Source organism: Rhodnius prolixus, unplaced genomic scaffold, assembly GCF_049639745.1.
Source record: "Rhodnius prolixus isolate KJV_2025 unplaced genomic scaffold, Rpr scaffold_2, whole genome shotgun sequence".
Classification (NCBI taxonomy): Eukaryota; Metazoa; Arthropoda; class Insecta; order Hemiptera; family Reduviidae; genus Rhodnius; species Rhodnius prolixus.
Genome location: NW_027411592.1, coordinates 18351271 through 18374402, shown reverse-complemented (window position 1 = coordinate 18374402; position 23132 = coordinate 18351271). Strand labels below are relative to the sequence as shown.

Sequence of the window (23132 nt, the reverse complement as noted above, 5' to 3'; positions counted from 1 at the left end):
GAATTTGCAGAATTATGGAAAAATAATTTTTTTTTTTCTTTAGGACTTTTCTTGGAGTGAACATTTAACTTCAAGAAAATAACGTTTTTCAGTAAATATTATTTTTTGTAACTTAAAAATAATGTAAAACAAAATAAAACTTTTGTAATATTTATTTTTGTTTTTGTTTTTCTAATTCTTATGAAATTAATTTAACAAAATTTTGATCATTTTCGTTTGCTAAATAAATTTTCTAACATAAACTAAATCGACTTTAATTATATCAATGACCTTTTAGAAGTAATTAAAGTTTCAGGTCAAAACTGACCCGACGATACCAGTAGAAGTTGAGATTTTGAGGATACCAGTTAAGGGTTAAGCCATGTGTACTTTATTAACAACGCGCAGGCTAATATGTGCTCAACATTGTTTTTTTTTTTTTATTCGGTAAATCAAAAGATTTTGAAAAGGATAAAAAAAAGGCATTTGTGTTGTTCACACAGTCGGCATCTTTTTGAAGTTAACTAGTTTTCATATTTTTTAAAGATTTAGTGTAGGAACTTTACTTACTTCTATTGTAAGCTACAAAAGACTTATTATAATAATATGTTTTATGTTATCCATAAAACTGTTACGCTGCAGAGTTTGATTTTTGAAGCCTTCTTAATTTATTTAATAATAGAAATACATATAGTAGATGAACATAATTGTTGAGCTGCAGAAACGAATGTTTTTTATGTGACTCAGAAGTTAATTATTTGTGGAACAAATTTGAAATCAATTTTGCCTTTAAAACTGAAGTTTATAAAACCTTAGTTTAAAACTAATGCTACTATTATTTAAATAAATTAAATCTATTTCTAAGAAAGATTTCTTTTTTACCTGTAACTAAACATCATAAAACTTCTTACATTATATAAAGTTTGCTGTATGCGATGGTACTTTACTTCAACTATCATCTTATAGTCGGTGGAATAACAAGTTTTTTGTTCATATAATTTTATTTACGAGTAGAATTACCAAAATACGAAGAAGTATATGAGGATTCTGTCAAATTTTGGATGTAAAGTTTCCAAGGAAATAAGTCAGTTTTGTTGAAATCAACTGAATCTGAAAAAACTGTTTTTAGAACTTTCTTCGGGTATGTTTGTTGAAAAACTAGTTTAAAATCGAATCTTGGTAAATTTTACTTTATATTCCGTTTGACGTAAATACTTCTTACATCGATTTGCTTTAACGATTTTAAACACTTAATCTATAAGTTTACAGCTCTTTCCACTTAAAATAATCAAGCACATCAGAATCTCTCATCTTGGTTGAAATGAACAATAGCGGGTTTCTATCATTCTACATATTAGATATTCCGCTCTGGTGGCGTGTAATGCATAGATATGTGTGTTACATAAATGTTGAAATATTAGAGAAAGTTTTGTCATATGATACCAATGTCATACTAAGAAGCTTTTGTAACTATCTCATTGTGAGAACTATCTGACCTCCAATAATCAGTTTGCAAACCATGCTAGTCGCGGCATATTTAAATACATTGATATCTGATTCAATTTCAACATATTATAATTATCTATTTCTAAATTATAAAATAAAATAAGATTATTAGTTTGTTTTCTTAAATGGTTGGACAACATTCTGAGACTTAGCGAATCTTTCAGATTGTGAACTTCACTTTAACATGAAGGTATTTCTAACGCCTTCATCTTTTGTTCATCATAGGTAACGGAGTGTACATCTACTTAAATTATCACATACTTGTGTACAAGTATTGTTAAATATATACCTTATAAAGTGACATAAACAAATAATTAATGAATAAAAAATTTGTCACAATTATTATCTGAGGAAAGATTACTTTTTGCACACCGACTAATGTCTATGTAAGCGAACCGATTGTTCGCATCTTAAACAAAGGGTACGAACATACTTCCCTCAAGTGTACAATATCAATGTATCTTCTGCAACTTTTTCAATATTTTAGGAGATGAACTCTAAAAATTTAGACGAAAAGGCTAGCTGCAGAAGGAAAAGTAAGTCATTGGTTTTGAACAACACCACCGACTAATTCAAATCCAACCCCAATTGCAAACAAATGGGCCTGAAATTCGGCTTGCGTACCTAAGGTAATGTGACTTGACTGATCGCAAGCCCGATGGACTTGCCATTTGCTGATTTCTGTCAATTGCCTGAAAGATAGAGATTCAGTAACCCCTGGATACTTGTAGGCAATCCGGCAAGGGGATAAAAATTCGATGAAAAAAAGGTTTCATTTATAACTAATGGCTGATTGCATTCCCCAGGGAATAAGCGACGGTATCGCCACATACCTACGCCAAATTTAGAACATCGGAGCTTTAAAAGTAAAGTTTAAGAAAACAAAATTAAAATTGCCAATACATATTGTAATTTCTCATTTTTAACAATTTATTTTTTGTTACATTGTTGTTTATTGAAGTTACAATTGTTTCGAGTGTAGGAATTACCTAAATTTTGCTTTTGATAAGTTGCTACTAAAGAAGGAAGTTACCTTCTAGTTCTCTCTAATTGTTTTATTTTTATGAAGAGTATTTTCTAAAAAAAAAAATCAATACTATCGCGTGAAATTTGTATAAATTGATTTGTTCAACATTGAAATGTTTCGAGTTTTGTATTATTGAGCTTTGAGGTTGTCTTTACACTCACTTGAGACTTCGGTGATGGCTTAGCCGTATGATGTAAAAGGTCCTTATGCAGTGGCAATATTGGTCTCCTGAGGTGCAATTATTATTGCTGATGGAAAAATGGGACGAGTGTTAGTGTAGTGTTTATATACTCGTACAGTACAATGTAGGTGGATTATAAGTCAGAGATTCTCAGTTCGAATGCGGTGTGTTGCCGCTTTTTGTCAGAAAATATACTAATAACTACGTGCTTCCCGCCTCCCGTTCACCTGCAAATTGTAGGCGTATTACCCCCGAGTCTTTTGGTGACCGGTGTGCTGATTTTTGAAAACACTTTTATAAAATAAATTATTATATAACTACAAAAAAAACGAGGTAAATGAAGAAACAGGTTAATTATAGTAACCAGATCTGAATTTAATCACAATTAAAAACATTGGTACGAGGAGATACTTGTTTGTATAAGAACGGAGCATGGAACGTTTGAAACATACTCCCTTATACACTGTAGATAGCGTAGCGGGCCATGCCCGTCTATCCTTTTTGTTTTCAGACTTAGAGGGAAGGTTTTTTTGTAGTGTTTTCGCTTGGGAACTTCAGCCTTCTTTTTCATTTTGCATTCTGTTCCTTCTAATCAAGCGTCTGTTGTGCTTGAGGGCATTCAGCTAACTTATAAACACCTTTGATTTCTTTCAACCAAAAATTCCCAAGAATACTTTCAGAAGCTTCTCATCAGCTCAAATATTATCCCCTAATAATCAAAAATTACTCTTTTCTTTAAGCATTGAATGTTTGCCGGCACCCTTTTTATCTTTTTGCTTGTTATTATATTATTTGTTTTGATAAATTTGTCTGAAGTAGACAAATTTAATATTGTTAAATATATGCGATTGTACAACAGATGGCAGAAAGTAAATATTTTCTCCCGATTCTAGATTCCGTTTTTATTTACACGTCTTTGGTGTTGTAACGAAGAGGTAGCTGGTGATAGTATTTAGAGCAAGTAGAATTCTAATCTGGGATGGTTGCTACCCAATTTTAGTCCGACGTAAGACATTTTTTTGCTAGAGATCGTTGGGAATCCGGTAAGAGATGAGTCGGATATGTACTCGTTTCTGTGGTTAGGACCTGGAACCGTTCAGAGTGATCAGTTCCCGAAAGATTCTTACTTTCGATCCCTGGAGTTGGCCAAGGCAAGTGGCATCCCTCCTATATTTACTCCTCGCCGGTAACTGGTTGCAGATGTTGACCCGGATTAGACTGGTCCCAGTTTGACTAAATCTGGCTTTATTCCTAATTTAAAAAAAAAAAAATCTCAAGTGAGTATCACCGTGGGGATTCTAAAAGCAGTAAAGAGAACGTCGCTTACTCCCAGACAGATTGTGTTTTTATCGCTTATTTTGCTTTTAAGGAACCACTTGCAGAAGTGAGAAGAGAATTCACAAAAACGACTCATGAGCAACAACCCAGGACCTTGTAACTAAGTCGAGAGTATTCTTACTTAAAATATTTCATCATGAATCGTTACAACGAGGCTCTTTTCTGTACAGAGTTTGGGTTGATTTACGTGTAAAAGCTCATGTACAGACTGTGCCAAGAAGAGACTGAAATGAGCCTTTCTGTTTGCAGGTATTGAGGACCAAAGGAGATAATGAGGTAAAAAAGACATTATAGCTAGAACTCTCTGGATCTCAAAAAAGAAGGAATGGTTGTATTTTTTAGAAAATTAAATGGGTGAAAGTACAAAAAACTGTTACACCTATCGTTGAAGTACTGGACCGCCCGGTTTTCTAAAAATATAACACTTTCGATTGATGCAGTTCTAGTTAATGATAATGCAGATGAAATAAACATCTCCGTAAAGAAAGCAATAAGTAATTACTCTCATTAATTATGGTACCTCTACAATCCCATGATTTATTGCGTATTATATTCGTAGATGATGTAGAAGAACCGTCAATGATGCTAAGATTGCCAACATTGGAGATGTGACGATTGATGGGTAAACAATTTAAATTATAAATATTCTCATTTTGAAATGTTCAAACAAATTAATCACGAAAGTTTTATCCAGCACTTTACCCAGACCTTACTACATTTTTAATGTAAGTTTTTTTTGTATACATTTTTAGTAATGTATTCAACTGTTATGTAACTTGTTAAACTTGAACAGGGTTTATATTTCATTATATTGCTTATAAAGGCCTTGATTCTACATTCCTGTACGCTTATTAATATCTTAAAGTCTTGTACAAATTCAATTTCAATCCATATTTCTTAGTTTCCTTTATTGTAACAATTAGAAAACCAAATTTCGATGTCAAAGGTTAATTTTATAGCTAGAAATTCTATAGACTAATGTTTAAACATTTCTTAGCGGTTTTGGGTAGATATTTATTTAGCAAGCACAAGGCACACATTTGATATCTTTTAATTTACTCTTACTACATGAAGTAGAAGTCCTGCGATTATGCCAAGTACATATCCAGTTTCATCGGATATATCTTTTTGGGTACCAAAAAGTGTTTTTATTTATATAATAACAATAGCGTATTAATTAAAAAGCGAAAAATTCAAGAATGTTCATAATTTTTATTTAATTTGGTTACCACCAAGAGACCGTATCTTAGAGGCCAAAGTGTTTCAACTGGAAGAAGCACTTTGTTTACAGAAGTGATTTTATTTTTAATTTTTCTCGAAAATAGCACCAAGATTCTCTTTAGACTAAGTTAAACTCACTTAATGTTCTACAATATTTATCAAAAACTTTTTGCTAGGGATAAAATTCTATTTGGGCCCTTCTGTGAATTGAGGTTTCAGTTTTTTAACCCTCAAACCACAAGATGAATTTTCTTGACACGAACACTAAGTTAGGGTCGGATCCGACCAGATACTATATTTTCTTGCTTACAGTGAAAAACTCAAATATAACTCAAAATAACGCATTTATTTCTATATAAAATGTATAAATTTTTTAATAAATTGTATAATTTTATGGCATTAGTCTATTTAGAATAGACTAATAAGTGAAGAAATGAACTTGAAAAAGGAACTTTGTTTCAATAAAAACAAAACAGTTTACAAAAAGGATGAATGAAAATTAAAGTAAAATAGGGGTGTGGTAACAAAATTATCACATTGTTAAGGAAAAAAATCATTTGATTGTTCGCCATTATCAGTGGGAACAAGTAGGACATATTTCCAATCGTAAGGAGTAAATCCTTTGGAAAACGCTTGTTTTTCAGTCTTTTTTCTTCTAGAGGAAGCGTCAAGGCAAACGCAAGATTCTTGAGAAACGTCGAACGTGCATCTTCAGAGTAACTTTCTTCATTTTTGTTCCACTTGTGCAGGACAAAACGTATAAAGTTAAAATACCAAGGTCGGGTCGGATCCGACCCAGAATCTGACTTACTGAAAGAAATACAAACCTAGAGAGCGGAGAGACCCTTACCGAATCGGCGGAAACAGTGTGGGCTCTTCCTAAGGACTCACAGAAAGGGTATATACCGAGTCTAATCGCTAAGAGTTAATTGTGGGGGGAACAATGGAAATATGTTTTCGCCTCGGGTCGGATCCGACCCGCATCTTGTGGTTTGAGGGTTAAAAAAACTTTACTTTAAAAGTGTTGGCTAAAGAGTCAACGACCATTTAAACAACAATATCTTTGAACGTATAGAGTAAGATAAATCCTGGAAGGTGATTCCCAGGATTCAAGAAAAGTGCTTATGCTCAATTTGTGTAAGTAAAACCAGTACTGAAAAGATCCTGAAGTAGGGGGTTTTGAATCGTAGATTAATCTGGTTGCTGGCTTTTTTCAAGGGTTGATCGTCGAAAACTGAACGAAAGTTGAAAACGTTGAAAACCACCCAGTTTTGAAAAAAAGGTTAAAATTCCCAATTTTTTAAATAAAGAGCACATTCTCGTTTATAACTGTAATTGTGTTGCAACAGCGCAGTTTAGCTTTTAAGGAAATGATAAGCTTCATTTAAAGAGTCATTTCTTTGTAGGGTTTTACAAAATCTAATTAATTATTTTTAAAAAAAATTGGAAATTGATAAGCAAGAACTTTTGAAAATTGTAAAAAAATCTGCATAGTATGCATAAAATATATTTTGTTTTGTTTACGTTGTGCATTTAGTTAAATTGTAGTAATTGTTTTTAAGAAAAGTCTCTAATTCATTTCCATTTTTTCCCTTAAAGCCTCATCTTCTAGGTATTAGGCGTCTAAAGCCTATCCAGTGCACTACCTGCTTGCAAATTTTGAATTGAAAATTCTTTTTCATTATTATTTTTTTTAACAATTACAAAACTTTGAATTAAAAATTTTTGATTGAATATTTTTTATTGAATTAATACATTAATTGAATTAAAAAAAGTCAAAATATGACGTTAATGAATTAATTTATGTCTATGCCCCTTCTATGGATCTTGGTCCACATATTTATTAACTCTCTGGAATTTATGTCTATGCCCCTTCTATGGATCTTGGTCACACATATTTATTAACTCTCTGGAATTTATGTCTATGCCCCTTCTATGGATCTTGGTCCACATATTTATTAACTCTCTGGAATTTATGTCTATGCCCCTTCTATGGATCTTGGTCCACATATTTATTAACTCTCTGGAATTTATGTCTATGCCCCTTCTATGGATCTTGGTCACACATATTTATTAACTCTCTGGAATTTATGTCTATGCCCCTTCTATGGATCTTGGTCACACATATTTATTAACTCTCTGGAATTTATGTCTATGCCCCTTCTATGGATCTTGGTCACACATATTTATTAACTCTCTGGAATTTATGTCTATGCCCCTTCTATGGATCTTGGTCACACATATTTATTAACTCTCTGGAATTTATGTCTATGCCCCTTCTATGGATCTTGGTCACACATATTTATTAACTCTCTGGAATTTATGTCTATGCCCCTTCTATGGATCTTGGTCACACATATTTATTAACTCTCTGGAATTTATGTCTATGCCCCTTCTATGGATCTTGGTCACACATATTTATTAACTCTCTGGAATTTATGGAAATATAAAGAATGAACAGGGTTATTATTATTTTTAACATGCAGCCAGTAGTTATTTTGCTTGGCTTTTTGATGAGAAGATGTGACTTTAAGTGAATGTTATTAAGCAATGGTTGAAAAAAGATGATCTAATAATTATTTGTTTTTAATAACTATTTTTTGAATCAATTATAAATATATATAACGATTAATAGGGGAGATTTTTTGTCGATGGTAGAATATTTGTGGCTATAGAGGATTGTGGTCTGCAGTTTCGAAGTGGATTTCACATAAAATTACACAATGAATAATTTTCAAAAAAAAAATTTTTTTTCATCATAAATAAAAATTACAAGGGAAAATACTGCTTAAGTTTGTGGACAACCATAATTTTATGGCATAATGTAGAGGTTTTTTTTTATACTCAGACGGCGCAATTGTTTGTGAACCCAGGAAACCGTTTGGAGTTGCTTGATTATTTGGACAGCTTTCACATTATTCTATTCTGTTAAAAGCTTGTTTTATGTAGCGCTATTCATCGAGATGTAAGTGCTTTTTCAAAGATTGGATTCTTTTTTGTCTAATAAGTGTCCTTTTGATCGTTTTTTTGTGATGACCATTTCTTGGTCCTTGGTTGATTTCCTTATTGGAACAGACCTGCGTTTTTTCTGCGATTACTTGTATTGAATTACTTTCTTTCAATTTTATTACTTTTTTTTTCTCCACCAAAACATTGTAGTTCTTTCTCAAAGCATTTCAATAAAGACATCAAATTAACAATAAAAGAAAACTGTTAAGTAAAAGCTTGCTACAATTTTTTGCTAGCCAAATTTGTATATTTCCACGAGAGATGTGTGAACGGTAGACGGTCACGTTTATTGATGTAGTATATAAATTAAGCGTTAAAATTGCGTATCAGTTTAAAAATTTGTTTTTCATCTCTAAAAATTTAGTCCAAATAAATTGTTCCAAATTTGGGCAGTTCAATTAAGCAGAACCAATGTGATAATTTATATTCTTTTTTTATGTTCTGTATTAATTTGTGTGTGTACAGTTGTTTCCTAATTTTCAAATCTAATTAATACTGCGTTTGCTAAAAATACAATTCAGCTACTGAGGTCGGCAATACAAAAAAGAAAAAGTAAAATCATTTTATGGTGCTATAAGAAGAAAGTACTCGTAGAATACGTAGAGCATGTGGAGTCTACCTAAAAAGTGTAAGTACACATGCATAAAAGAACACGCCATAAAGTAGTGAGGATCTACTCCTACACACGATCCACTATGGGCAGTATAAATATTTACAAAAAAGCCTCTTGTTATGTCCGTCGGAAATTTGGAGAATGGTCCTTATTCTCTTGGCATTATTAAACGCAGACAATTGAAGAATTTTAAGATCCTTCGTAGAGCTGCCTTCTCAAACGCCCAATAGATGCCCCTCTAGAGATATCAAGAGTTCATTGCGAATTTAAGATATTTCAAAGCGTGGTAGAGTGCGGTTTTGATAATAAATTGTTCAATGCAATGTGTAATTGTTTTAGCAATTAAACAACTATTTAACGAATATAGGTTATTATTATTTATTGTTTAATGAAAACTTTTAATCTGTATCATTGTAAATAAACTCCGCTGTAAAGAAAATGCTTTTAATATACTAATTTTAAACATGTAAACTTGTTAACATTGCAGTGGAACTTGGTGTTAGACGTAGAAACAGAATTGTGGGCGAACATTAGTTCTCAATACAAAACGTTTAGAAGAACTCTATTGCGTGATAGAAGGAATTAATTTTGTGCCTTAGGAAAAGTTATGCCTAAATTGTGAGCTAAGGAAGAACGATGAAATTCATAACTTTCTATTTAAATGGCTTTTTCTGATAAATAATTTAGAACACCAGAGTTGCCTGCAAATAGTACTTAAGCTAACCAATACATTACAGTAAAGATTCCATATTCGCAGATTATCTGATACTGATTTCCTGGTCATTGTTTTCAGATATTTTGAATCGTGCTTTATTTATTTTTGAGAAACTTACGTATGAGGCCTGCTTTCCGCCTCTGTCCACCATATCAATAAACAGCTTATACTCGTAATATCGATCAGTTTTCAATAAATAATTATCCGAACGTTAGCCCGTCTTAAAAGGTTGGTTTTACTTTAATATGTTTTATTTTTTTCATTTTTCAATCTTTTATTGGAATTTACAGCTGCAACGGTTGTTGCAACAAGCAAATATGGTAATACCTGATAAAAAATAAAAGAAAATCATGAGTGGAGAGGGCACCCCAGTGGTTTTTATGATTTTATTTCTCTTTTAACGAATTATTTTAAGTTTAAAATTCTTTAATAAGATCTTTTTGCTATGGGTGAATTGACGGAGGTAAATAATGTCTTGCACTGCGTTCTCTAAAGGCAAGAACCGCCACAATCCATGGCGGTATGTACAAAAAACATTATCTGCTTCATCGAAGTTAGGTCTCAACCAACAGTAATCAGAAACTAATTAGCTATAATCATCGAATCATACATTTTTGTTGTGGCTATAAAGAAATGCACTAATTGTGTTAATTATTTTTCAGGTGAGAAATTGAAAACCAATTTGTTCTGAGCATTAATAGAAGAGGCACAAAGGTAATGTAGCTAAATTCAATAATGTTGCTAAAGTTAGTTCTAAAAAAAAAAAACACAAATTAAATCTCGTAATTTTGCTTACCCGTCTTTCACTAAACAATCAAATATATATAAAATAAACAAAATCCCGTATTAAATTTACTGAACTCACCTCTGTGTACATTTTCATAGAGCATTGTGCCTTCAAGTATCAGTTGTGAACAATATTTCCCGACCATAGTGTTAAGCTTACGTCTGTTACTTTGCTTAATCTAAAATTATTTCTAATCTGATTTTCTAGCGGATTATCTAGTTTTCAACGACTACCCATTAAAAAAAACATTATTTGAATTTAATGTAAAAATTTTCGCTGGGTAGGAAACGAAATTTCACAAAGACAATTTATTATTTAACAATTATTATTTAATTTTTTTCATAATGGTGAAATAGCAGATTTTTGTATTACGGATCTTAATCCTTAGACAAACTCAGTGAGGCTGAATTTTCCCTTTTTTCGCTTTCTTTGTATAAATAATAATAATAATAATAATTGAAAAAAGAGTGAAGCAATTCCATTCAATTTTAAGTTAATTTGCCTGCTTGGGATTAGTAAAATGTCAAATCGACCTGATGAGTGGAAAAACATTGAATTTTTCTTAAAAAGATATTTCCTTTTGGAATTTGAAATTGATCATTCCTTTCTTGCTGCAAGGAGTTTTACCGTCGTTTACGGGCGGGAGGTTGTCGTTTCGATAACAGCAAGAAAGTGGTTTGGACCCGAGCTAAAGGATAATTTTGACGTCAGTGACCTTTTTACTCTCCAGTGGTCATCATTTTCTTTAATGTGGAAACATTTTCTCCATTTAGTCAGGTATCAGAACCAGTTTGGTTATTTGCATAGAGTGAAAACGTGGTAGAGATTGTTTGTGCTGAGTGTTAGCAGCTCATCCAGTTCCATCAAGCCAGGAATCTCTTAAGTCACACGTTGGTTTCTCTCTGCAGTAGTATCGAACTTGCTTTGATCACTTCCCTTGCCACGTCTGTCGTTGCTAATTCCCATGGGTTTTACGCGATAAAATTGTTTAATCGATTCTCAGAAAATGGAAAATGAAGATCTTCTCCTTCCGAATAGTCGAACCTGAGTAAAATCCTAAAACACTAACCTTAATAATTAATACCTTCCATTGGGTAGATTTTTGAAGTGAAAAGTACCTTTTGAAATGGCTAAACTACCTTTTGGCAGCCCTTACTGCATTGCAGAAATCTTTTGAGTTGTCTCAAAGGACATGTAAAGGTAAAGATGTCGGAGATGGTACTTCAGGACTGCGTGAGATTCCATACTTATTTATTTATTGTTATTGTGGTCTTGTTTGCACATTAACCAATTACTTTACATGAGAGCTGTAAAAAACCAACAAATTGGTATGCACAGTTACAGTTGGCTCCTAACGCCTTAATTTACCAGTATATTGGTGGCAAAAAACCAGCCAACAACACAATGGTCTCTGAATGTGACTGCGTTATTTGATGTGAGCTTAGAGTGGCGTAATTAGTAGTGTAGTTATGATGGTATTTGTGTGAGTATTTGTGAGAACTAAAATCGAAACTATCGAGTCTCGCTGCATCCTATATTTTTATTTTATTCCCTCTAATGAATTTGTAAATAATTCGTAGCGCATCAGGATTCATTATAGCTAAAATACTTTTAGCGCTACAGGGAAATCGTACATGTGTTGCCAATTCCTTTAGGAACTTGTCTCTATTTCAGTTACGCGTGGATATTGAACTAATTAAGACCTGCAACGCGACCAGTGCTTAAAAATACTGCTCCTAGTTTTTTGGCACACCGAAACAATAATGAGAAAGATGTACTTGAAGGGACAGGAAGTGGAACTTCTTTTTAAACGAACACCATTCTCTAAGAAAAGGTTTATAATACCAAAATGTTTAGAAGGAAGGTGATCGATGTCCCCATCCTCCCCGCTATTGCAATCACATTTAGGACTATCTAATAACTTAATTTTATGCAGATGCGGATTTGTGAGGTTATGGTTGAACCTCAGTCGCATTATTGTTGTGTAAAATTGCCTTTCCCCCTGATTCCATACTTGAGAATCAAAGACTTATACCGTCCTTTAGTCACAAAAACAACCACTTAATATGATTCAGATGGACAAGTAGATTAGTTACATCTTCATGTAATGCAACTATTCCCTCTGCACCTTCAGTAAATCTACCAAAAAATCTTTAAAGTAAAATGGAACACATTTTTCCAACAAGGCAATATTTACTTGAAATTGTACTATTTGTTATTTAAAATTTGCCTCTTATTAGTTCATAGAAAACATCTGGGTAGAATAAAAGTAGTCTAATGATTCAAGGAGTCAAATGCTGTTGTTTTCATTAAGAACAATAAGTATTCACATCACAGCCATACCGAAGAAGGTGGACCTCTTTTAGCTTGGCTAATCTACCAATCAATGAACGCTGCTTGAATAATTTATCCTCCCTGTATGCAGTAAAAGCCTTCTTGTGAGGTCTCTTCTTAGTCTTTACTTTTTAGAAACTTTGGGTTTTTTTGTTTGATAATTAGCCGAAATAAACATTACTAAAAGAAAAAAAAAGAGGAGCTGTAAATATTATTATTTTCGTTAAATATACCGCTCAGTATGGTAGATATTAAAGATTTCAATATTAAAGATTCATTCTCAATAATCAGCAAGCAATTAAATCAAATATTTCCTCTTAATTAAATTATTTAAAAATTTACCCAAAGCCACCCACTATTTCAACATAAAGTGAGATCTCTGATCTTATATATTAAAAAACCAGTGATAAACGTGTTGCTCCATTCAGTTCTGCCTAGTATAATGAACATTTATTTTCAAATTTGGGAGATTTTTCCCCATATATGCCTCCTAATTGTTTCTAATCTTTATAAATACATTGCATAGATGAAGTAGATCGATTAATTTTATTGGAATAAGTCAAGTAATCGCCTATTTCGATACGAGTTTTTATCATCCTTCTACCAATTTAGGTTAGTGGTCGAAAGCATTTTTTTTTATAATAAAAATAAACAAGTGGGATTCGAATCCCTGGGGATCTTTTATTTTCAAATCCATGATTTATAACCGCTAAATGTTTTTTTTTAAATATATTTTATTACAAAATTATTTTTAGGTTATTACGCCATCGAATGGAAAAGGTTCTTTCTTTTAGTTTCTTTTTGGTCTAATACATAATTTTACAATCTAGATAGTTATAATTAAACTAGTTTGGACATTCTTAGAATAAATTTCTTAGTTTGAAAAATGTATAATCAGAAAGATGAAGAATTTTAATAAGATGAAATCATGAGTTTGCTCTTTCTAACTTCTTTTTAAACGAACACCATTCTCCAAGAAAAGGTTTATAATACCAGACTCTGTTTTTTCTGTTGCTAAATAATTCATTTATACGTATATCGATTGTTGTTCTGGTAGAGGGTATTTTTTACTCGTAAAAAGTCTATTATCACCTCTTCCTTCACAATAAATATTCCGTCATTATTGAACTGTTTTACAGAAATGTTGTTTTGTTCATTTATATAAACAACGTTTGAAATAGTGTACAGACATGCACTACATTATAGTTAATGCATGTTTTTTTGATTTTGTAGTAAGTTGGCCTACCTTGTTTTACGTTGCTATGATTGAACGTATTCTAGCAACTTTTCTTTTTTTTAGACTCAGTGCTTTCTATAAGTTTTGTGATTGTTTTTAACTGATCTTGAATAAAAATATTTGCTTCTATATGTTCACATTTTCCGAAAACCTGTCATGTGTTGTTTTAAATTTTTTGAAATGTGATGTACTTTATCAAACATTTAGTACGTTGTTTTTTGGATGGAAGGGCAGTATATATTATTCCATTTCTTTCGAAGGAAAATCTTTCAAAAATGTAGAAGAATTTCAATTTAATTCCTCTAGAAATGTTCTAGTCACTCGCCCTCCGTTATTTACGAATGTTTTCTGATTAATTGTAAGGTTTAAGAAATTCATTAAATTTGATTAATTTCAGGGGATTTTCAGATGTAATATATTCAGTGCTGAAAAGAATTAATTAATCATTAGATTTTAGCAAATAATTCTGCTTAAAATGGTGCGGCTTGTTAAAAATGCATTTCCTACAATAAGACAGCTTTGAATCATAATTAAACTTTTACTACTAATCGTAATAGATAAAGTTTTCATTATTCGTATCATGTAACATAAAACGAAAGTAAAGGTTTGTTACAAAATGTTGTTTGTTAACAACACAATGGGTAACTACTACCTCGGAAATAATGCAATACCATCCCACACTTCTTTTTATTAAAATTGCACTCCTAATTACGTGTAGTGCATTTATTAATTAAAGAAAGCGTGCATGATCAAATTATAGATTGTCGTAATTGGAGGAGCATAAGGTTCACCTTTAGCATCTTACTATTAAAAGTACGAGTAAAAACTTGGCAGTTACGCGTGGATATTGAACTAATTAAGACCTGCAACGCGACCAGTGCTTAAAAATACTGCTCCTAGTTTTTTGGCACACCGAAACAATAATGAGAAAGACATACTTGAAGGGACAGGAAGTGGTGGAAAAATGAAAGACTAATTATGGAAACGGAAATCATAATTTCTGCAAAGCCTAATAAATAAACACAGTTTGCAAAGTAGTGCATCAAGAAAGCAGTTGAAATTATCGAATATAATTTTCTTACTAAAAATATGACAGAACATTTTAATAAAGTACTTCTATGCACGCCTCTTGTAGAAGTTAACGGAATACTTGCCTGCAGTAAACTTCTGATGATAAATAAGTATGTGATTCAAGACTAAAAAACCAAGTATTATACTCAGTCTTCGGATTATTTCACTATCTTGGTCACTGTAGAATACTGGGTATTATAAGAAAGAAATTCTTTGACAAGGTGACCTTAAAAGAAAGTGAAATGATTCTGCTGTTGTCTGGCTCTAATTGGCTGCCATTAATTGCCTATATTAAAGAATCTATGGCATATAGAATGTTTCTAGTGGCGAATTTCAATTATTAAACCAGATGTAGCTCACCACGTCTCAGATGTAGTTTTGATTATTATTATTATTTAGATTATTATTAGTATTATTATTATCTAGTTCTTCCCTTTAGAGCCCCGATTCTCATTACTTAAATTTAAAAGATTTCTATTTATTTATAGTATTATAAGTTTTGAAAATGTTTTTTCTTTAAAATGTTAGCCACAATTTCCTGACAGACGATTGAATTCATGTCAGTATTCATATAATTCAAATGTGTAATAATTATTTTTTTTTGTAAATATGATAATAAAGTATGTTTTCTATCTATATACTCAGCCTTCGGTGTGTTACTAGAATATCCTTATTCGTACAGCGTGAAAAAAAAGCTGTATTTATAAGCAAGAAAAAAGTTAGAAAAAGAGATAAAAGCAATTTTGTTCATTATTAGAAAAATGTTTTAGGTAAAGTCAGCTGTGGATTTAATATGGAAGAAAGGTGATACTTTTCAAACATCTCCTCTTGCTCGAGAGAAAATTAAATTGTATTTAGCAATTTCGAAACTCCACTCTAGTGGATCAAGCTCCCTGTTAAACTATGAACTCAATCCCATTATGTCACATTATTTTATGTAGACAGAGATTTAATAGCAAAGAGTTTAGTAGTTCTTCTACACTTTCTACCTTTACGATCAATAAAACGTAAGCGAATATCATTGTGCTTGCACATTAGTAAAATGAGATCAAATATATTAAAACTGTTTGAAATTATTAATAGGTTCTACGTTTCTAAGAAAGTTACTCATTCGCTTTTGTACACTTTTGTCCTAAATTTGAATTTAGCACTTGTAAAAGTTAATGTACAGTTTTTAAAAACTCTCTAGCTAGCTGTGACTGTGATAACTCCAATGTGTTTTGCAAATATGTTTTGCATATTTAATGCGTTGAGAGCGTACTATAGTATTATTAATAGATGCAATCAATTATAGTAACTAGTTACTATGCCGATTAATCACAGTTTAGGTTATATTTCTTCCAAAACAGTTTGTAACTACTCCCAGCGTACTATATCATAACTCTACCTCGTGTTTACTCCATGTCTGTCTGCATAACATTGTTGTGAGTAACCTTACCTTTTTGTTAAATTAATAAACATTAATTTTGATATCATTTTGTAATCTTTTTCTCATTAAGGACTGCGATGGTGTGGTGGAATTTGTGATGTCAACTTTGCACCTGAATATCCTTTCTGAGGTCTCCTGTGTCCATAATGTGTTTTTTTACAAATTGTGTGGTGTGCGGGAGGTCAATGGGTGTGCCTGACAGCCTGTGGGATCGTGGTCAGCGTAACCCCAAAATGAAACTGCGTAGAAAGCTCAAATTGGATATTTTGTTCTTGTTCCACCGTGCCTGACCTTGCCATTAAGCTTTTTGATAAAATCAGCCCAACAGAATTGGCCTCTTTATTCAATATATTTCTCAGCTTTAAGAGGTTTTCTCAAATACAGCTCCTAAAATTTTATTTAAAGTTGGCACCATTTATTGCGCGTAAGTAGTTTCTCAACTTTTACATAAAACATGTTCACTATTTTGGCAGTGAGAATTGTGGGAATCGAGTCCCTTTTAGAGTCTTTCCTAACGATGTTTGGATTTACCGCATACAGCTCACTTTTCTTAAATTAAACTCTTCTTAAGCTTAATTTTCTTAAAAAAAGTTTTGCACTGTTTGTTTTCTGCCAACTGGAATTCGGCACTGTTGTATTTATTTGGTTTTAACTTAATATTTTGTTGAGTAGTATCCCAGATATTATAATTTTTTGACGTTTAAGATGTTAACTTTAGTTGTAGTTCATTATTTATTAGAATTTGTTCAATGATGAATTCTTGATTCAACCATTAAGGCCCTAAAACCACATTTTTGCCTTCCGAATTGAGTAGGGTTGATTTCCATCTGTTAAACAAATCTCGAAGATATCTGATGACTAGATATTTCGTCCAATTGAATATTCCGTCCATTTCTGTTATTCTATTACCGATATATAATTTGGCAGGTCCTGAAGCTATTCAGACGAATGAAATAGTTCAATCGGTTCACAATTGAATGCTGTGAAAATTTCTTCTTCTTGGCATCTCAGCCCTTCAAGAGTTTCTCTTGAGCCATCCAATTCTTCCGTCTCACCTCTAATACCCCCAAGTTGTTACTCATCATCCAACCATCACAATCGGGATCTGCAACTTTTTCTTTTTCGTCCCCGTTGACTATTGAAGCGTTTTCTTTGATGTACTCGACTCCTCCATCTTTTAAAGGTGTCGAAACTATCTTCAACTTACCAATTTTACTTCCCCACCAACAACTTACTGTTGCTTATTATTTAGTTAAACTTTGGTTGTACATAAACCTTCATCTATCACGGTCATTATGAAAGACCGTGCCTTCACATCTTCAGCTTTCACATCTTCGTATTCATTTCTTTCTTAAAAGCAGATGATCGTTTCATTGGAGAGTGTCTAAGTTTCGTTCTCGTAAATAACAACTGCTTTTATGCCGGTTAAATAAACTAACAACAACGATTTCCGTAGACATTTCTTTGAAGCGCAAAAGTTTTTGTATTGCCCAAAGGTAATATTCGCTGATATTCAAGCTTCTGTATCAACTTCATTTCTATAAATGATAATAACTCCTAAATACCTGAAACGTTGGTTTACTTTCAAAGTTGTGGTTTCCCAAATGAACTGTTTTTCGGTCGATTCTTTTCGTCTTATATTTATTTTTAGCTTCATTTAACTTTAGCCAAGCTAATTAAATACTTCCTTGAAGACGGAAAACTTCCTAAAAGTGCCGCGTGCGATCGCCCTAATTGCCTTTTCAGTTGAACAGTAGAGCGGAAATACCGTCTTCTTGCTTTAATCTCCTTGATATATGGAAGTCATTACAGATCCCAAAGCTTTCACTGTAAGATCGAGCTGGCTAGCTTAATTAGCTTGCTTGCGATTCCAATTGCAGCATCCAGGCAAGATTTCCATTTAGTCCAACTATATGCAGACTTCCTTTAAGTAGATGAGTAAGAGGTAGGGGTACATTACATTCATTAAATTTTTCAAGTATGTTTGGTCCTCTGTGAATCCAAATTGGTATTCCTAATTTTTTACCCAAGATAATAATTTTTTTAAAGCATTAATTATGAGTTCTTTTGTCAAGAACAAATTTAAAATTAATTAGGGCAATGAATGCAATTTTGTGATTCCCCTTTAAATTTGGTTTCACTATATTTGCTTATAAAACATTCAAATTTGGAGTGAATTTAGTTTTGTTAAAATAATCTTCCAAGAATTAAATGTCATTAAAAAGTAATCACGCCAACTATCAAGATGTTTTCTATTACATCTTTCTACTAATAAACACTTAATTTGATAAGAAGCTCGTTATTAATAGAAAAAAAATTACTGAAAGTATGATACCCTTTTATAACTTTAGTAACTTTATAAAATGTTTAAACTCTAGTATAAACAATTACCTAACCAACAGCCTTCTTGATGTTAACATTTCAGGTTAAGCACCCAAAGCTTGGACTTAAAATCTCAAATAGAAATTGATTGAGCAAAAAATTAGTCGACTACCTTTAAACAATGGAACGATCCACATAAAATCGATGACCCAGTTTGCTTCTTATGCTGTGGCCCGTCCTAAATTTCTATCCAATCTTCTTCTTTTTACAATCCACTCGTTTTAACAATCTGACAATGCCCATTGTCCATTTAGGACAAAAATGGATCGCCTGTACATTTATACCTTAAAATGGCTAAGCTCCCAAAACTAGTTCATTTCGGCCATGGTCGCCAAACAATTGGAAAATGACTTCACGTATGTTTTCTTGATTTAATAGAAGAATTATGTTACCACACTGCCAGTATTAAACTGAGTGGTCAAACAATAAATATCTGATTTTTATTGAACTATTATTTTTAAAGCTTTGGTCAGCAGTGGAATGGTATAGATAACCTTGGCAACGACTATGAGCTTAGTACCCTAGTCGGTAGAGTCTTTATTTATTTATTTCTGAGATGAGCAGTTATTTAGGTTTTACTTAGACTTTATAAACATTTAATAGAGTAACACTAAGATAAATTTTTAAGGACTATCTTGAGATGTTTTCCGGTTCAGAATTAAAGTTCACTAAACTGAAGGACAATTAGTTAAAAGTTAATATTTCCGTAACGTTATTTCTATGTCAGAATTTTATGCACTTAACTACTGCTATATTACTGTAGCAATTCTTAAACTGTTGATTGCTAGCACAAAAAGAGAATTGATTATAGCTGTTTGGCTGAAGAAGTTTATATTGAAAGCACCTCACAATGGATAAATAATCGTTGACACGGTAAACGTGCCAAATTCACTAAATAAAAGCCATTTTTTTCCAGGTTTCTGATCGATCCTGAAGTTATGCCAAACCTTTACACTTAAAGAGGCAGTGGATGTGCCAGCCATTTGTGTTTAGCGTACCCATATGAAAACTCCAGCTATTAACAAAAAAACATACTATCATAAATTATGCCTTTAACACTTCACTAATACTTTTTTATTTCCGAGTTCTTCACTTTATGGGCTAAAATAGATCTTTCGGGTCGTTGAGGATTTAACTTATCCACTCTCTCTGTGAAGACTAGACGTATTTCTCTGTATTTTCCTCGTATTGAGATAACTGTTTATTTAATATGGGGTATTTAGTGATCAGATTTTGTTGCTGAGCAATCTTGAATTTTGATTTTTTATTTATAAACTAACCAAAACAAAAGATTTCTCATCACTAATACATATAACCGACAGGTCAAGAACTACTACTAATCTAATAACATTTTCATTCAACTAAAATTAATTATTTAATGCTTTATTTCATTCTGCAATTAGTGACGTTTTCAAACCTAATCTCAATAATATTCTCTAATTAGTGGCGATTTCCAACTTAATCTCAATACTATTCTCTAATTAATGGTGATTTCCAACCTAATCTCAATACTATTCTTTAATTAATGGCGATTTCCAACCTAATCTCAATACTATTCCCTAATTAGTGACGAATTCCAACCTAATATCGATACTATTCTCTAATTAGTGGCGATTTCCAACCTAATATCGATACGTTCATTGAAAAAATCTAAAAATTGCCAATGTACACTTTTTAACAGACTTTTGTCACGCTCCTGTCACAAATTCCAATAGAATAGGATTTATATTTAACTTAAAGCTGTCCAGATTAGAGCTTTACTTTGACTCGAGTATGAAGAGTACATTTTTCAACATATTCTATAGAATTTAATCCTTAGGGCATACGATGAAATAAATGCCCAATAAGGTAACGTGCAAGGAATTTTTTTAATCAAGAAAATTGGTTGCTCATTAATAAGGCTGCAGATTAAGATTATGTTCGTTGCAAAAAAAAAAAGACGACTTTTCCGGAAGTGGATAGATTTATAGCGCGAGTTCCACGGTGCTGTATGAACGAACGAATATTTTCTTAAAGCAGAGGTTTGTTTCGATTTGCACCACACGATCCTCGCGCCTTAGATTCCCAAATATTCGCCTCATCCTCCTTAAATAATTAAAGAGTAGCACTAACTTAACTGTCGCTTCATTGTTAGATTAAGCAGCTCTGAATTGTTCTCAGTTTACTGAGATAGCATTGTCCCATTTGTGGAATGCCTATTTTGTTTGCTGCAGTGCGCTTTCACGGCTACACAAAGTAAAACCGACCAATTCCGGTATTCGTGCAGATAAAACAGAATCCATTCACTAAAATACTGCAGTATAATAATAACACGACATCTTTTACTAATTGCTCTTTTTGTTGCATGACGTGAACTGTACATTAGTTTCTCATTTCTTTCTATTTAACCATATGTTTCGTGCTTATAATTATCTGAAAATTTGGATGATTAAAAATCAAATAATATTAATTAAGTACGAAGTATGAAACATAATTATATTGACTGCAGCAGACGCATATGAAGGTAGGAAACAATACTTTTATCGTCAGATGTAAGAATGGATAACTGAAATTTATAATTTTCTTCAGTATTTTAGCATATGGTTTTATATGTTGAACAACTTGACTTCTTTGGTTTATAGTTTGAATGTTAGGTTTGCAAATTTTTAAATTCTTAAACCTTCATGGTTACCAAATTACTTTCTACAATAACCTTCAATAGTTTAAACCTCAATGACATTCTCATATTACTATAACAGTGCTGGCTAAATGTCTGTGCTAACATTGACCTAATGTTTTGTAGCAAATCATAATACAAATATTAAGCGAACAAAATATATGTTATAAAAACCTTGTGTGGTTAAAATGAGGATTAATTACTTTTCTATAAAATAGCTCTTTAAATGCCACTTTTTGTGTTTGCTGATTTCTCAAGAAACTAATTCAATTTTTCATTCAGTTTGACATAAGCTGGATATAAGTTTATTTTAGTTTCTGTTCTATATTAGAAAGTAAAATATTAATCTTCAGCAAAAATATAGACTGGAAGCATGATGATGTAGTTGCTTTGACAGCAATCTTGAATGTTGCACACTTAGAGACAAGTGGCACACCCACTCATCTTTCTCATTTGCAAGTCGCAGCTATCATCACCATCATCAACATCAACCCTTCAGCCCTGCAGCTTCCATTACAGCTCTCTGGTGGCCTAGTTTGGCCTTTAGCCACTCTTTTATCGTATATTACATTTTTATTTGTAACAGTATTTCTTAAATTATATGTATTATTATATTAATTGTTATTCCATTATTCCTTTCACTGCACCATTCGATTAACTCTATAAAACAAAAAGTGGAGAAATCATATGAAATAATGTACATTGTTTATTATTATTCAGTTTATAATATAAAATTCAAATAAATTTACCATTATCATTTAGCAACTGCTACTGAATTTGAGTTGAACTATTGCAATAATTTACATTGGAGCACGGAATTAATCAAAATGGCCTCTGAAATAAATTATTTATTATTCAATAGCAGAGTTGGGCACTGATTAAAAAAAAAATTAAATTCCATACCAACGCGTGGTTCACAGTGAGAGATATAGAACGGCCACAATTTTACAGAATTTCATGACCCAAAAAAGTTTCAACCCTTTATATCTTCTACCTTTTTAGATCTGTGCACAAAATAACTATAGTTTATAATTGAGAAAAACAAAGTGTATAAGAGAACAAAATTCCATCCCAATACGTGGTTCACAGTGGGAGATATAAAACGGCCACAATTTTACAGAATTTCATGACCCAAAAAATTTTCAACCCTTTATATCTTCTACCTTTTTAGATCTGTGCACAAAATAACTATAGTTTATAATTGAGAAAAACAAAGTGTACAAGAGAACAAAATTCCATACCAATACGTGGTTCACAGTGGGAGATATAAAACGGCCACAATTTTACAGAATTTCATGACCCAAAAAATTTTCAACCCTTTATATCTTCTACCTTTTTAGATCTGTGCACAAAATAACTATAGTTTATAATTGAGAAAAACAAAGTGTACAAGAGAACAAAATTCCATACCAATACGTGGTTCACAGTGGGAGATATAAAACGGCCACAATTTTACAGAATTTCATGACCCAAAAAATTTTCAACCCTTTATATCTTCTACATTTATAGATCTGTGCACAAAACAACTATAGTTTATAATTGAAAAAAACAACGTGTACAAGAGAACAAAATTCCATACCAATACGTGGTACACAGTGGGAGATATAAAACGGCCACAATTTTACAGAATTTCATGACCCAAAAAAT

General features: G+C 32.1%; 1 protein-coding gene across 9 annotated transcripts in view; it reads left to right on the top strand.

Annotated features, from left to right (window-relative positions):
- Positions 1 to 23132, top strand: part of SLO2 (slowpoke 2) — a 508183-nt gene that overhangs the window by 123926 nt on the left and 361125 nt on the right. The gene's annotated exons all lie outside the window — the stretch shown is intronic.